This window comes from Coenobita brevimanus, chromosome 39 (assembly GCF_032717465.1).
Source record: "Coenobita brevimanus isolate Jiangsu-jjx chromosome 39, ASM3271746v2, whole genome shotgun sequence".
Taxonomy (NCBI): Eukaryota; Metazoa; Arthropoda; class Malacostraca; order Decapoda; family Coenobitidae; genus Coenobita; species Coenobita brevimanus.
Window position 1 is genome coordinate 1,665,001 of NC_136992.1, and position 17,500 is coordinate 1,682,500.

A 17,500-nucleotide genomic window follows, 5' to 3' on the forward strand; every position below is an offset into this window, starting at 1 on the left:
GGAAAGACATATATAAAGAAGAGAAAAGGTGAGGAAAGAAGGGGAGGAAACGTAGACCAGAGGAAGAAGCGAAAAATGAAAAATGACTAAGAAGAGGAGGAAATAGGTAGACGAAAAAAAGAAAGAAAAAAAGGCTGACTTTTTAGAGGGGCAGAGAAACAACCTATAGGGGAAAGGGGTGGGGGGAGAGAGGGGAAAAGGGTGGGGGAGAGAGGGGAGAGAGGGGTTGGGGAGAGAAGGGAGAGAGGGAGAGAATGAAAGGGAGACGTTCTAAGTTTTATGACAGAAGTGGCCAGCGGGAGAGCATAGAAAAAGGAGTGGGTAGGAGTTGAATAGGGTGTGTGTGTGTGTGTGTGTGTGTGTGTGTGTGTGTGTGTGTGTGTGTGTGTGAGAGAGAGAGAGAGAGAGAGAGAGAGAGAGAGAGAAAAGGGGAGGGAGAAGGGATGGAGTAAGAAAGAAAGACGAATGAGGGCAGAAGGGGGAAGAGACAAATTGGGAGAAAAAGTGGCAGAGGGGAAAGGCAAGGGAAGACAAGTGAGAGTGGAAGAGAAGGGGGGTAAGGAGAAGAGGAAGGAGAGAGGAGAGAAAGAGGGGACAGTGATGGAGAAGAAGGAAGGAAAGAGGGAAGTCAGGCTCAAGAGAAGGGGAAGGAGGGAAAGGCGAAAGGAGGGGAAAAAGGAGAGAAAAGAAAGGAGCGAGAAGGAAAGAGCGCAGTGGTAATAAGGAAAACAGGAGTGAGGAAAATGGGAAGGAGGGAAGTAAGAGAGGAAGGAAGAGAGAAGGAGAGAAACTTTGGAGTCCTGTCGTAAGGAGTGGCGGAAGTTAAGTGGAAGTTCCGTGTGAGAAGGAGAGAAGGAGAGGGGGTGTGGAGCTGACAGGGTGGACTGCCAGAGATCAGGGTTGGCAGGGTGTGTGGATGAGGTAGGGGTGTAGGTGACAGGGTGTCGAAGAAGGAGAGTGTGGGTGTGCCAGGGGGTGGGTGAGGCAGGGTGTGCAAGATGTAGGGTGTGGGTGAGGTAGGGGTTTAGATTGCAGGGTGTGAAAGAGGGAGGGTGTGGGTGAGGCAGGGTGAGGCAGGGTGCGTGTGTGAGGCAGGGTGTGGGTGAACCAGGGTGTGCAAGAGGTAGGGTATGCTGAGGTAGGGTGTGGGTGAGGCAGTGTGCGGATGTGGGTGGATCAAGGTGTGTGTTTGTGTGTGGGTCGCGTAGAGGAAGAGGTGTGTGGCACTGAGACGGCATGAGCAGAGGCAGAGACAGGGAGAAGAAATATGGTAGAGAAGAGAGGAAAAAAAAGCAGGGGAGAGAAAAGAAGGGGTATGGAGTGACAGGGGAAGACGGAGAAAGGGAAATGGATGGCAGGGGTAGGAGTAGGGAAGGCAGGGGGTAATGATGGTGGCGGGAGACTGTCTTGAAAGGAAAGGAAAAGAAGAACAGTGGAAGAGAATAAGCGAGGCAGGGGAAGGGGTGGTAGGGAATGGCTGTCAACGAGGTGAGGACTACAGGGGTAGGTGGTGGGCTGGCAGGGTGGAAGGAGTGGGAATTACAGGGGTAGGTGGTGGGCTGGCAAGGTGGAAGGGGTGGGGTGGTAGGGGAGGGTGGGGTTTGAAAGTAGGGGATACAATGAATATATTCCGGGAGAGGGCGGGTGGATGGGTGAGATGTTGTGAGGCGGAATTAATGGCAGAGCGCTACAACACGACCCGCACTGCTTCATAATCTCTCTCTCTCTCTCTCTCTCTCTCTCTCTCTCTCACACACACACACACACACACACACACACACACACACACACACACACAAACAGATAGCCACAGAGATAAATAGATAGACAGATAGACCGCATAGATTTCACTTCAAGGTAAAAAATATTATTCAGTTTCAAAGAAGCCAATTTGGGTCAACCTGACGACCTTTGACATGGTTTTAGGATTTTAAGAGAGAAAGAGAGAGAGAGAGAGAGAGAGAGAGAGAGAGAGAGAGAGAGAGAGAGTATCCAATAACGACTGAGAGGAGGAATTATGAGATGCCGAGGGTAAGGCGGAGAGGAAAGAGGAAAAGAGAGGAATAAAAGAGAGATAAGTGAAAGGAGAGGAGGGGAAGACAGGGAAGAAAGAGAGAAATATGGAAACAAAGCAAGGAAGACAGAATGAAGAGGAAGAGAGTGAACGAAGAAAAGATGAAAGAATACAGAAAAAGAGGAAAGGGGAGAATGAAGAGGAAAAAGAGGAAAGGGGAGAATGAAGAGGGAAAAGAGGAAAGGGGAGAATGAAGAGGAAAAAGAGGAAAGGGGAGAATGAACAGGGAAAAGAGGAAAGGGGAGAATGAACAGGGAAAAGAGGAAGAGAAGAGGAAGAGAAAAAATAGGTAAGATGGTAAGATTAATGAAAGGTGGATATAGATGGGAAATGATGAAGGAAGAAGCGAAAGAGGAAGAGAGAAAATAAAGAGGGAGGGAGACACACAGGACGATAATGACGAGAGAAAGAGAAATGAAACTGAATAAAGAGGGGAAGAAGAGAGAAAGAAGAGGGGAAGAAGAGAAATAGATGAGAGGAAGGAGAGAAAGAAGAGGGGAAGAAAAGAGAAAGAGGAGGGGAAGAAGAGAGAAAGAAGAGGGGGGGAAAGAGAAAAAGGAGAGGGAAAGAAGAGAGGAAGAAGAGGCGATGAAGAGAGAAATAAGAGGAGAAGAAGAGAGACAAAAGAGGGGAAGAAAAGAGAAAGAAGAGGAGAGGAAGAAGGGAAGAAAAGAAGAAGAGGAGAGAAAGAGAGAAAGAAGAGGGGGAGAAGAGAGTAAGAAGAGGGGAAGAAAAGAGAAAGAAGAGGCGAAGAAGAAGAAAAGAGAAAGAAGAGGAGAAAAGAGGAAAACGATGGGCTGAAGGAAAAACATAAGAACAGAAGAGGAAGAAGAGGAAAATGGAAAATAAGAGGAAGGAAAGAGGAAGAAAGAGAAAAGGAAAGGAAGAGGAAGAGAGGAAAAAGAATGGTATAGGAAGAAATAAAAAAAAACAGCAGGAAAAGAGAAAATAAAGAGGAAAGAGAGAATAAAAGAGGAAGGGGTGGGGAAGAAAGAAAAGAGGGGAGGAAGAAGGAAAGAGGAGAGGAATAGGAGTGTAAATCAGAGAGAGAGAGAGAGAGAGAGAGAGAGAGAGAGAATAAGAAACAATGTCTCGAAATAAGTAGCACTGATGAGGAATATAAATACGAAATAAGCTAGACTGATTTTTAAAGTAATTAAATAAGGTGCCAAAAAATAAGCATGCAGGTGAGTTTAAGCAGATACCAGGTAAAAAAAAATCTATCTATCTGCATGTCTATCTATCTCTATTATGTATTTATCTTTACTGGTATCCGTCTCACTGTCTGACTATCTGCCTCTATCTATCAATCAATCAGTCTATTTATGTCTCTATACCTATCTATCTGTCTATCTATCAAGCTATATTTGTGTATTTATGAATGTTACTCAAAGCAAGGAAAAGGCATAACACCTACACATACATAAACGCGTATAAAAACCACGCCACACACACACACACACACACACACACACACACACACACACACACACACACACACACACAGCTCACGTTATGTATACTCAGAGTGACATACGGCTCAATATAGAGAGGGGGAGCGTGTGTACTCCTCCCAGGTGAGAGGAGACAAGGGCGCCCCATATATTACCTTGATGAAACACAAAATGGCCAGGTAAATCAGGTAGGGGAGAGGGGAGGCCAGGATGAGTCGATTAATATGTAAACTGGTCATTACTTTGGCATACCTTGTACCTAGATTGCCCAGGTGAGGGAAGGGGGTGGTGTGATGGTGGTGGTGGTGTGTAGTGGTGTCTCTCTCTCTCTCTCTCTCTCTCTCTCTCTCTCTCTCTCACACACACACACACACACACACACACACACACACACACACACACACTCCACAAAACCAGAGCTAGACATAACAGCAAAAACACACACACACACACACACACACACACACACACGCAATCACCACAGTTTGCATTGTGTTTTTTCATGCCAACCTTATTATAACGGGGGCCAGCAGAAAAAAAAAAATGTGTGTGTGTGTGTGTGTGTGTGTGTGTGTGTGTGTGTGTGTGTGTGTGTGTGTGTGTGTGTGTGTGTGTGTGTGTGTGTGTGTGTGTGTTTTGATGAAGGGACCAAAATTATTTCTGGCTACATTGGAGAGAGAGAGAGAGAGAGAGAGAGAGAGAGAGAGAGAGAGAGAGAGAGAGAGAGAGAGGGAGGGAGATTTACGAGATGAATATTAAAGAAATATAAATGCTACACTTTTCCTACAGTCAAATCTGCATGATGATGATGATGATGATGATGATGATGATGATGATAGATGATGATGATGATGATAATGGTAATATGTTTTAAAATAATAATAATAATGATGATGATGATGATGAGAGTAACAAATATTATACCACCAAATATGATGATGATGATGATGATGATGATGATGATGATGATGATGATGATGATGATAGATGATGATGATGATGATAATGGTAATATGTTCTAAAATAATAATAATAATGATGATGATGATGATGAGTAACAAATATTATACTACCAAATATGATGATGATGATGATGATGATGATGATGATGATGATGATGATAAGGAGTGCATCTTATTCTCAGTCTGTTTGTCTGTGTGTGTTTGTGCTCTCTCTCTCTCCCTCCCTCATCCCATTACTTCACCCTCACTTCTCCCTTTCCCCTCCCTTCTCCTTCCCACTTCCATCTCCCCTCTCCCCTCCCCACCTCCCCACCACCTCAGTCTTCTCCCAATTTGCAGCCGTGATGGAAAAACGCGAGCGAAGGACATCAAAAGCTTAAAAAAATATATATATATTTTTTTCCAGTCTCTTTTTTCATATTCATTTTTTTGTGTGTGGGAGAATAATGAGTCTTGTGCGTGAGTGTGGAGAGAGAGAGAGAGAGAGAGAGAGAGAGAGAGAGAGAGAGAGAGAGAGAGAGACTGTATGTAATCATGTATATACAGTATGTATGTATATATATGTATGTATGCATGTACTCGTATGTATGTGTGTATGTATGTATGTATGTATGTGTGTATGTATGTATGTATGTGTGTATGTATGTATGTATGTATGTATGTGTGTATGTATGTATGTATGTGTGTATGTATGTATGTATGTATGTATGCATGTACTCGTATGTATGCATGTATGTATGTATGTGTGTATGTATGTATGTATGTGTATGTATGTATGTATGTATGTATGTATGTATGTATGTGTGTATGTATGTATGTATGTGTATGTATGTATGTATGTATGTGTGTGTGTGTGTAAAAATGCCATCCACAGGGCTGTGTGGTCTGCCTCCCTCCACACCAATTTATTATTTTTATTATTATTTATTCATTTATTTATTTCATTTATTTCTTCAGTTATTCAATTTATTTTATTTATCATACTTAGTTATTTTATCTTATTTACTGATTTACTTTACTTATGTCATTATATAATCAGTCTTCATCTGAGGGAACTGTGCCACTTCCCTGAACTTCAAGACTAACTCTTGGTGCGTGAAATTCGATGAGTTTCAGCTATGCGGCGTGAGTCTCCTTGGTTACTAGTCACATTCATCCCCCAGCCTGACCATACCTGAGCTGAAGAGGGATTAGGGATGTTTTGCCAAGTGAAAACAACTGGACTATAGTGCTGGTTGTGTAAGCCCTACATTCGAAAATAACAATAATTAGAAGCACTAGGACGGCACACACATCCGCCAACGCCACTGCCGCTGTCCGTGGAGATAGGATCCGAATCCGCCCCAAAATTTAATCAATTCTTTCTTGGTCCATGGCCCACCCTTCCACAAAATTTCAATGAAATTGGCTGAGAACTTTTGGAGATAACGTCCGGACAAACAGACAGTCAGACAAACATAGGTGAATATATAACTGCTTCCAACTTTGTTGGCGGAGATAATAATAATAATAATAATAATAATAAATAATAATAATAATAATAATAATATTTGTACTATTACTACTAATAATAGTAATAATAATAATAATAATAATAATAATAATAATTAATAATAATAATAATAATGATAATAATAATAATAATAATAATAATAATAAAATAATAACATAACTGCTATTACTACTACCGCCATCACCACCGCCATCACCACCACCATCACCACCACCCCCACTATTTCCATCTCTTTCAACTGAACCCCAGTATGTTCAAGGAATAACCAATAGCAATATATCTAACCACTTCATTTCGCAATGCAACCTAAAATCAATAAATAACATCGCTCACAGGTAACAGGAACACTAGACAGGTGTGTTTCCGGTTCAGTGGCCTAGGGGAGGGAGGAGGGTGGAATGACTAGAGGGAATGGCTGGAGAATATATGTGTGTGTGTGTGTGTGTGTGTGTGTGTGTGTGTGTGTGTGTGTGTGTGTGTGTGTGTGTGTGTGTGTTGCATGAGTGTGTGTGTGTATAAACTGCAAAAGACGTGGGTATGAATGAAGTAGACTAGACGAGCTTTCCCCTTCCATGGAAAGATACGAGACTAGAACGAACATCAGGAATCGAACTGAGAAACGCAAAGGATGTGAAGGTTAACGAGGCGTAGATATGGACACCTGGCGGGGCCTTGGGAGGAAGTAAGTAAGACTGCAAGGAAGGAAGACGCCTGAGAAGAATACTGAAGGTGAAATATGAGATTTTTTGGTGGAATGTATTAAACTGGGATGTTAAAAATAATGTATGAGGCTTATAGTGGATGGGATATAATATATGGTTTAAAGCTGAAAAATAATTAATACTGAAGCAATGATCTAGGGTTTTTAAAATAGTGAAGGTATAACAGAGCACAGGTGGGATAGAACAGAGCACAGGTGGAGTATAACAGAGCACAGGTGGAATAGAACACAGCACAGGTGGAACAGAACACAGCACAGGTGGAATAGAACACAGCACAGGTGGAACAGAACACAGCACAGGTGGAATAGAACACAGCACAGGTGGAACAGAACACAGCACAGGTGGGATATAACAGAGCACAGTTGGCAATTTCTTACAGTGGAGTGCTATGGATTTTAGGTGGAGCGGTGTGGGAGTATGTGGGTGGACAGTATACCTTAAAGTGGAATGCTTAAGGCGGGGTTGTGTTGAGGTGGTGGAGAGGGTGGATGGAGGAAGTGGGAGGAGAGAGTGGGTGGATGATCAATGTGGGAGTGAGTGGAAGATGATGGAGGATGTTGAGAGTGAAGAGGAGTGGAAGGGAATGGTGAAGGGATTGGGTGGAGGGGGAAAAGAGGGGTGAGGGACTGGGTGGAGAGGATAAAGGAGGGTGGAGGGACTGTGTGGAAGAAGGGGAAGAAGGTGGAGGGATGCAGAAGAGGGTGTGAGATTGGGTGGAGAGGGAAAGATGGGGTGAGGGAGTGGGTGGAAAGGGGGGAGATAAGGGGTAAGGGTGTGGGTGGAGAGGGAGGAGATAAGGGGTAAGGGTGTGGGTGGAGAGGGAGGAGATAAGGGGTAAGGGTGTGGGTGGAGGGAGGGGAGATAAGTGAGGGAGTGGGTGGAGGGGAGTGATAAATGAGGTGGAATGTGGGGTGGGGAGGGGGGAATGAAGGGAAGCGAGTGGAGGGTGGAAGTGAGAGAGATTAGAAGAGATTGAGCGAGCGAGGGGGAACGAGGTGGAGGGGAGGGAGGAAATGGATGAGGTGGAGGGGGAGGAAGGGGAGTGACAGACCTGATGTGAGTTAGTTAAAGGATGGCAGAATTTCCCTTTGCTAACAAAAAAAATAAATAAGATAAAATGATCCAGTGTTTCCTGAATATAATACAGACCTCACATGCGTCGACAGAAGTGAAAGAATATTGCTTTTTTTTTTTCACCCAACGAAACTGGGTCACTGCCATAACTTCAATACCATACTGCCCTTATTGTTAGTCGTGTTTTCTTTCTTTCATGTATTCTTGTTCAATTGTGGCGGGCACTTCAGAATAATCCAATTCCGGCCAAACTTGAACACAATGACCAGCCTATGATCCAGTGTCAATTTTGGTTTCTAGGCAACTACTCGGTGCCTCGCAACGGCTGAAGAAAGCGCTTTTTTTTTTTCGTACTGTTCACGTTTTGAGCTGTAAAGGAATTATTAATGGGCGTAGACAGCTCTGACTTCTTTACGGGTAATCTTGGGGTCATTCCCTATCGGAAGTGTGCCATCCAGGTTCCTGTCTCTCCTCTAGTTTTCGAGGGGCGACCCTGCGAAGATAGGCCTCAGCGTCCCTAGCAACCCGTATCGGTTTTCAAAAATGCCCCCTCTAGTTCCCCAGCGGCTCGATGGAACTGAATGAAAGTCTGCCTGCTTATAGACAATGAGCAGTGCTAAAACCTTCTAAAATATACATATGTGCTCTATTGGCCAGGTCAGGGGTCAAAGGTCATCAAATGCGAAACGGTGAAAATAGCTAAAATCACGACTATGCTCGTGCGAAATCCTAAGGCTAGAATATTAAGCTACGGCCATGATTCTTGGATGCAATGTTGCACTGGAGTACCTCAACAGAAAAATTATATATTTTAGTGTTGAAACTCACTTCGAGTCGCTGGCAGTCCTACCTAGACGTTGTACCATACTTCTGGTGGATCACTCAGCGTATTTCAAGTTCCCCAGCTCCACAGTGGGTGGATGGAATTGAATGAAACTTTGCATGCTTATAGGCGTTACTGAGTACAACAAGTGTGCTTCGTATATGCATGGCCTATATCCGTCAGGTCAGAGGGTCAAAGGTCATCAAGTGCAGAAAATATGCAAAGCGCTAAAATTACAACCCTGCCCACGAGAACTGCTAAGGCTCCGAAGATCATTAAGCCAGGGCCTTGATTCTGGGATGGAATATTGCACTGAAGTACCTCCATACAGAAATGACTTTAGGTGTCGAAACTTCCGGTCGCGGACCAAGCTTGGTCTGCTTAGAGTTGGCCATCGTCACCTCCCGGCTTGTTATGGGGTAGGAATAAGACACCTTGATAACTTGGAGGCGATTTGTTTGTGGCCACCCCAAACGGGATTGAGGCGTCTGGCAATAGATAGAGATAACTTATCTAATCAGCCCTGCAACCTCACTACACCTAGTTATCATCATTCAACTCAGATATCATCACAACACTTAGCTATCAGCTGAGTTGAAACGAGTTAAGGATCTGTCAGATAAAAACCAACGATACCAGAAGGTAAAGGAAGTGTGTTTATGATAATATTTACAGAATGTTAGAAAATATTACATGGTCTTTCGCTACTATATAATATAATATAATTTATCTATCTATCTATCTATATTATCAACACCATCATCATCGCCACCCTGCTTCCCACCGTATTACAATCGGTCGGCAGGAAACCGGAGAAGGAGAATACCCGGTACAAAAGCCGGAGAAACTATCAACAGAACAATGGGTGCCCGGTGAAGAGAGATTATGGTAACAGTCTCTCTCTCTCTCTCTCATGTATCTACCTACCTATCTATCTCTCTCTCAACCTATCCATCTCTTCTACCAGTGACACTAACAACATTCAAGGAACTCTAGAGAAACCCTGCCCATCCAGATACCGAAACATCCAATAACAAACTCAGGTATCAGGTAAGCAAGAACGAGGTCATTAGGCGAGGGAAATGAGAAAGTAATGAGGAGAAAATGAGGGTTTTAATAGGCTTGAGATGACAGGGACAAGGCCACTGGGGCGATGAGCCTCCGTGGAATTTTATGATAAACCAAAGAAAAAAAGAAGAAAAAAAAAAAAGATTGCATACACAAAAGACTAGATATATTCCCTCATCATTAAGTATTTCATCATTACAATTTTTGGTCTGCATCCCACTTAGGAATTATTTTGGTCTGCTGCCTGTTTTGCAATATTTTGGTCTGCCTCTCAATTTGCAATTTCAGGATTAAGTGCCTATCGACGCCACGTGGGATTATCAAAGCCTACAGTCTCTTCTAAGTCACACTCATCCCCTTGAAACCAACCAGGTAGACGATGTTACAGGCAGGTCCCTAATTTTTACTGCTGGGTGGATATAAGGTAGAGATAAACAGCATTTGTCCTTGAGTCCGACCGGTACGAGACGTGTATATTAACCCTAGGTATCCTCCACCTGTGACCTTGACCTATGACCCCTGTATATGGCGAGGTGAGAAAGGGTCATGTAGATATATAGGGATTTGTATGAGAGAGAGAGAGAGAGAGTGTGTGTGTGTGTGTGTGTGTGTGTGTGTGTGTGTGTGTGTGTGTGTGTGTGTGTGTGTGTGTGTGTGTGTGTGTGTGTGTGTGTGAGTGAGTGAGTGAGTGAGTGAGTGAGTGAGTGAGTGACTGACTGACTGACTGACTGACTGACTGACTGACTGACTGACTGACTGGCAATACAACCCACATCCCAAGCTCACCTAAACTGCATGATAAAGTTTACAATGACAATCTGTTAATCGTGGAATATAGAAAGATGTGTAGCTTCTCCAACAAAAACCTTCCGTTCGTGTGAAGCCCCACCTACGCCTTCAATTACCTGAGGATGAGGCGGCAGGTGAGCGGAAATACAGGTGTGCGAGGAGACAGTTCATATCAGTCAGGTTAAGGAAGCCCCCTAACACCTCTTCCTTAGTGACTTATTTTTGGATGTGGCTGGTTAATGGAAATGCGAGTTACGAGTGTAGGGTCTATAGTCCCGTTGGTTAAGGAAGCTCCCTAACACCTCTTCCTTTGCGATTTATTATGGGATATGGCTGGTTAATATCCTTTTGCACGTAATGTATGTAAAAGAGGCGAGAAGACTTTGCATAACACAGAGGAGGGCAAAATGGTGTAATGAGCAAAATAAATCGCTCAGGGAAAGGTATTAGGAGCTAGGTGCGTGCGTATGCTTTCTCCATCTTTGCCCTAATATTCCAGGAAGCCAAAGTTTCAGCCAGTCAGCATCTAAGAACCTTGTGACTGTCTTACGTGGGAGGAGAGGAAAGGGAGGTGGAAGGGAGAGGGGGAAGAGGAGGGGAGAGAGGGGGAAGAGGCTGGGAGAAGAGGAGGGGAGACAGGAGGAAGAGGCTGGGAGGAGGGGAGGAGGGGAAGTTGTGGTGTGGGCGAGGGGAAAGAGGGGGAGAAGGGAGGAAGAGATGAAATGAAGAGGGACAAGGAGGGGAAGAAGGGAAAGAGGTTTAGGAGGGAGTGGGCAGATGGGGGAGAGGGAGAAGAAGGAGAGGGAGGGGAAGGAGTAGGAGAGGGGGGAGAAGGGGGTGAGGGAGGAGAAGGAGGGGGAGAAAAAGGGGAAGAGGTTGTGAGAGGGTGGGCACTGATGCGGCTTCCACACCGTTCTGTTCTGGCCAGTGCAGCTTAAGAGTCACCTGGGGGCCAGAAAGGTGTACTGCCAGGGGCCCGATAGAGGTTAAGGGGTGATGGAGGGGGAGGGGAGGGGTGTGTGGTGTGGTGAGGGGTGTGTGTGGTTGTGGAGAGGGGTGTGTGGTCTTTCTCCCTCCTCCTCTTCTTTCCTCCTCCTCCTCCACGTAATCTTCCTATCGCATCCTCTCATTCCCTCACTCATCTTCCCACCCTCTCATTGCTACCTCTGGCTCTCATTTCACCCTCATTTTCTCCCCCCCCTCTCTCTCTCTCTCTCTCTCTCTCTCTCCAAAACCAGGTCATGTGCGTCGCTACCTAGTCATGGTATATTAAACATAGATCCCTAACAGTTTTTCACTTGCGATTTATTCCTCCCTTAACCCTCCAGATAAATGAATACAGCAATTAATAACCAAACAGATATATAAACAAAAAAATCTGAAGGTATAACAGAAGAAGAAAACACGGGAAGCCAAAAGCCAGCCTTATAAAACAATATATATCATTTATAGATAGATAGATAGATAAATTAACTGGTAGATAGATAGATAGATAGATAGATAAATTAACTGGTAAATATATAAATAGCGTATCACACACACAAATACTAATCCCCCCCTCTCTCTCTCTCTCTCTCTCTCTCACTAAATTACCCCTTAAAATTGGACGGGGGGTCAGCCTAAAGAGATTAAGTCTACGGGAACTACACATAAATTACCAACATCCCCCCTAATTGAGGCTATTACACCGGAAAATGTAATTCGGAATAAGGCATTGAATATATTTATTTTTGGTTCAGATATCCCGAGTGTGAGTAATGAGAGAGAGAGAGAGAGAGAGAGTGTGTGTGTGTGTGTGTGTGTGTGTGTAGGCCTCTGCGTCTATATCTTTATTAATAATGCAAATAAAAAAAAATGGCCTGCTATTTAATGCATTACTGTTGGAAGGAAAATAAAAATAATAAGAAAAATAAGGCAATTTTTCCTTTTCTCTCTGACGATAAGAAAATTAAAAAAAATAAATATGTAAATATTTAAATAAATAAAATAAATAATAAAAAAAATAAAATAATAAAATAATTAAAATAAATAAAATAATTAAAATAAATAAAATAATTAAAATAAATAAAATAATTAAAATAAATATAATAATTAAAATAAATAAAATAATTTAAATAATTAAAATAAATAATAAAATAAAATAGATAATAAAATAGACTGAAATTAATAATAAAATAGAATAAAATAAATAAATAAATAATAAAAAATAAGTATATAATAAAATAAAATAAAATTAGTCAATAAAATAAATAAATATATAATAAAATAGAATAAAATAATTAATAAAATAGAATAAAATAATTAATAAAATAGAATAAAATAATTAATAAAATAGAATAAAATAATTAATAAAATAGAATAAAATAAAAACAAACAAACAAACAAATAAGCAAAGAAATAAACACCAATATTATTTTTTTAATCCCCATATAAATTAAAAAATATAAAAAAATAATTAATAAAGATAATTCACCGCTCTATCATTTTCTCCGTCCAGGTAAACACATTAATTAAAAATATATACAGGTGTAGTCAAATTATTTTTTCATATTCGTACCGTATCACACAAAAAAAAATAATAATAAAAAAAAACGAAAAAAAGAAAAAAGCAATTACAGCGAAAAAAAATTGACAAAGAAAACGAAAGCCAAAAAAAACGAAAACGAGAAAAACGAAAAAAGCAAAAAAGCGAATAAGCCAAAAAAAAAAAGCGAAGAAAGCGAAAAACGAAAAACCGAAAAACGCGAAAAGGGAGAAAAAACGAAAAAGCAATACAGCGAAAAAAGACAGGTAGATAGTCGGATAGATAGATAGATAGATAGACAGAGAGGGAGATAGGTAGGTAGGTAGGTAGACATGCAGATAGACAGACTGACAGATAGATAGATAGTAGACAGGTAGATAAATAGATAGATAGATAGATAGATAGATAGTAGACGAAAAAAGGCGAAAAAAGACGAACAAATAAAAAAGAGCGAAAGAATCAAAGCGAAAAAAACAACAAAAACCGAAAAAAACAACAAAAACAACGCGAAAAAAGCAAAAAAAGCGAAAAATATATATTACAAGCGTTCTATCTCCAAAATAAAAAGGGACACTTGGTTAGCACTATTTTTTTTCCTTCGTGATATTAAAAGGAAATAAAATATATATATAATAAAAAACTGGGCTATATTAAAATTTTCTATGTTTTTCTTACCTGTCGGTCTAAAGGAAAAATTTTTTAAAAGATGTATATATATATTGGCATTTCCTGTTTTTTTTCTTTTTTTGAGGTGTTATCTATCGTTGTATCTATCTATCTTTCTATCTATCGGGTGGCCATGAGTATATATATATTTTTGACGCACTGCTCTCGCCCCCCATCAGGCTGCCCTACCCCCAACTCACACCACCCTCACTCTTGTGCTTTTTCCATTCCATCTCTCCACCTCTTCCTTGGTCTCCCCCTTCCCCTCACCCCTTCCACGTCGAACACAGATAGATAGACAGATAGACAGAAAGATAGATATAGAGATTGATAGCTGGGTAGATAAACAGATAGATAAATTTATACACAAATAGATATTGATAAACAGCTAGACAGAGAAAATTACAAATAGATAGATAGATAGATAGATATAGACTAATAGATATATAATAAAACGGCAAAAACTTTATATATCATTTTTCTGTTATTTTCTATTAAACTGGGAATTACATGAGTATCACAAGGCATTCACCAAAAAAAAGTCTGCGTAAATAAGCTTTCTTTAGTAGTAGTAGTAGTAGTAGTAGTAGTAGCAGTAGTAGTAGCAGTAGTAGTAGCAGTAGTAGTAGTAGTAGCAGCAGCAGTATGATAGTAGTAGTAGTAGTAGTATTTTAGGAGGAAAGGGAGTATTACAAGGCAAGATAAATATATAAACTGTATAATTCATGGATGTAACTTCTTTTTTCTCTGCATGTCATACCAATCCATACAAACTCCCACCCCACTCAGCCCTGCACATCCCAAACACCGTATTATTTAGCATGTAAAGATCACTGCGTTACCAAGACAACCGCACCGCACCACCACACACGCTCGCCAGGACACCCAGGACACATAAGCAGGAGAACCGGGACTAACAGACAGGCAGGACAAGTAGAGAGGACGTATATGCAGGACACACAGATAGGCATGACAAACAGAGAGAGAGGACGTACATGCAGGACACACAGACAGGCAGGACAACTGGAGATACAGAGCACAGACCCGCAGGACAACTAGATATACAGGACACAGACACACCCAACAACCAGGACCCACCAGCAGGCAGGACAAAGGCGCATACAGGACATATACACGCAAGACACGTAGGAGAAAAACCAGCCTACCTTATGGACGATATCAGACAAGAACTAACCTACTGTGGCGAGGCTACTGTGGGTGTGGGTGTGGTGGGTGTAGGGTGTGTGTAGGTGGGTGGGGGTGTGGGTGGGATGGGGGTAGGGTATGTGTGGGTGGGTGCGGGTGTGGGTGGGATGGGTGTAGGGTATGTGTGGGTGGGTGTGGGTGTGGGTGTGGTGGGTGTAGGGTATGTGTGGGTGTATGTGGGTGTGGAGGGAATGAAGACGTGAAAAAGATGTACCAGTGGGATAGAACAGTAGGGAAATGGGAATGAAACTGATTTGGGTGCGTGGGTGGGGAAAAGGAAGAGTGTAATGTGTGTGTGTGTGTGTGTGTGTGTGTGTGTGTGTGTGTGTGTGTGTGTGTGTGTGTGTGTGTGTGTGTGTGTGTGTGTGTGTGTGTATGAGGAGGCGACGAAGGCTACGGAGAAGGAGGAGGAGGACGACGAAGGGGAGAGATTAGATCTACCCCTATATGAACTACACAGAGTCATTAGGGCCACTACCAGAGGCTTTTATTAATCTAAGGAGACATTGAGAGGGACAGCTTGTAGTGAAGATGTTAAAGAAGACTACACATAAGACACTAGTTCTTTAAATCCATCTTAAGCTGAATAAAATCGTCTGAAGAGTGAGGGAATATGATGCAAAAGATGTGAAGAAGGAAAGGTTTTGGGATGAAGATATGAAGAATAAACGTACACACACACACACACACGCACACACACACACACACACACACACACACACACACACACACACACACACACACACACACACACACACACACACCAAAGAAAAGAAAATAAGAATAAAGAGAGAGAGAGAGAGAGAGAGAGAGAGAGAGAGAGATCCACTAAGTACGCGAACCAAGGGCGTGGCCACACTTACCCCAAACATGTGACCCCCAGGAGGAAACGAGGCTCCGGGTTACGTTCATGGCTAAGACTCTATTATACACCAAAACGAACCCTGTGCATCGCTTCCTCCCGTCAGTCACATGTCTGGGGTACGTGTGAGATCCCCCGGAGACACACGAAGATCCCTAATGCCTTTTCCTAAGCGATTTGTTTTGCATATTAGACCGTACTGTCCTCTTCTGTGTTACATAAATTCTTGCAATGTCGTCATAATCTGCAAAAATATCACATAAAAGGGCATTAACCACCCATATCCAAAAATAAATCGCTAAGGAAGAGGTGTTAGGGAGCTTCCTTAACCGACGTGAATACGAGCCATGTTTTATCATTATCACATAGTGTGAGAGACTAACGAGAAGAGTGTATGTGAGTATGGTGGAGGGGGTAGGAGAAGGAGTGGAAGACCGAGGATGAGATGGAGGGATGGAATGGAAAGGTATATTAGAGAGAGGGGATGAGTTGCGGGGAGGACAGCGTAATGACAGGGGGACAGGGCGACATGGAGGCGATTTGTTTGTGGCCACCCCTTACGGGCTTAAGGCGTCTGGCTATAGATAGATAGATAGACAGACAGATAGGCAGATAGATAGACATTTCCTGCCCACCTGTAATTAACTGACGTGATCACCGGCAAAGATACAAAAAGGTGCAACATGTCCGATTAGCACCACATACTTAAGAAATGGGATGCAGGCTAATGACATAAGAGGCACAGGTGTTCAATAAAGGTCAAACGATAATTAGGACATCTTCAGGTGCTAAGTAAGTAAGGTCAACTCTGGAACTGACTCCCTCTGTCTATATTTCCTACTTCCTATGATCTCCAGTCTTTCAAACGCAATGTGTCCAGGCATCTCGAAATGAACGGATCTTGAATTTGGCTCTCTTTTGTTTTTTTGTTTTTGTTTTTTTTGGAAGGAACTGTTTCGCGGGCTCAGCCTTTGGTTCCTTCTTCCTCGCATAAAAAAAAAATAAAAGGCCTTGCTAACACCTTCAGGGACTCAGTAGAAGGTGACGCTGTTTACGTATTAATTATCAAGCCTATTATTTCCTTCTACTGATTTCGTTCTCTGTGTCTTATTTCTTTCATCCTATTATTCTTCCCATTTTTCCCGCCCATTTTTTCCTATTTTCCTTATTTATTTTTCCTATGTCACCCCACCCATTTCTCTTATTTTTCTTCCCACCCATTTTTCCTACTCTTCTTCCCATCTTTTTTTCCTGTTTTCTTCCCACCCTTTTTTTTTTATTTTCCTTCCCACCCACTTTTTCCTTTTTCCTCCCACCCGTTTTCCTATTTTTCCCACCCATTTTTTCTGTTTTCTTCCCATTTTTTTCCTGTTTTCTTTCCACCCATTTTCCTGTTTTTCTCCCCATCCATTTCGTCCCATTTCTCCCCCACCCATTTTGTCCCATTCCTCCCCCACCCAATTTGTCCTATTTACCCTCCCACCCATTTTGTCCTAATTACCCCCACCCATTTTGTCCTATTTACCCTCCCACCCATTTTGTCCTATTTACCCCCACCCATTTTGTCCTATTTACCCTCCCACCCATTTTGTCCTATTTACCCCCACTCATTTTGTCCTATTTACCCTCCCACCCATTTTGTCCTATTTACCCTCCCACCCATTTTGTCCTATTTACCCCCACCCATTTTGTCCTACGTAGCCTCCCACCCATTTTGTCCTATTTACCCTCCCACCCATTTTGCCCTATTTACCCTCCCACCC

General features: G+C 42.3%; 1 protein-coding gene across 2 annotated transcripts in view; it reads right to left on the minus strand.

Moving 5' to 3' along the window:
• LOC145396850 (limbic system-associated membrane protein-like) overlaps positions 1-17,500 on the minus strand; it is a 325,065-nt gene that overhangs the window by 306,656 nt on the left and 909 nt on the right. The window lies entirely within an intron of this gene.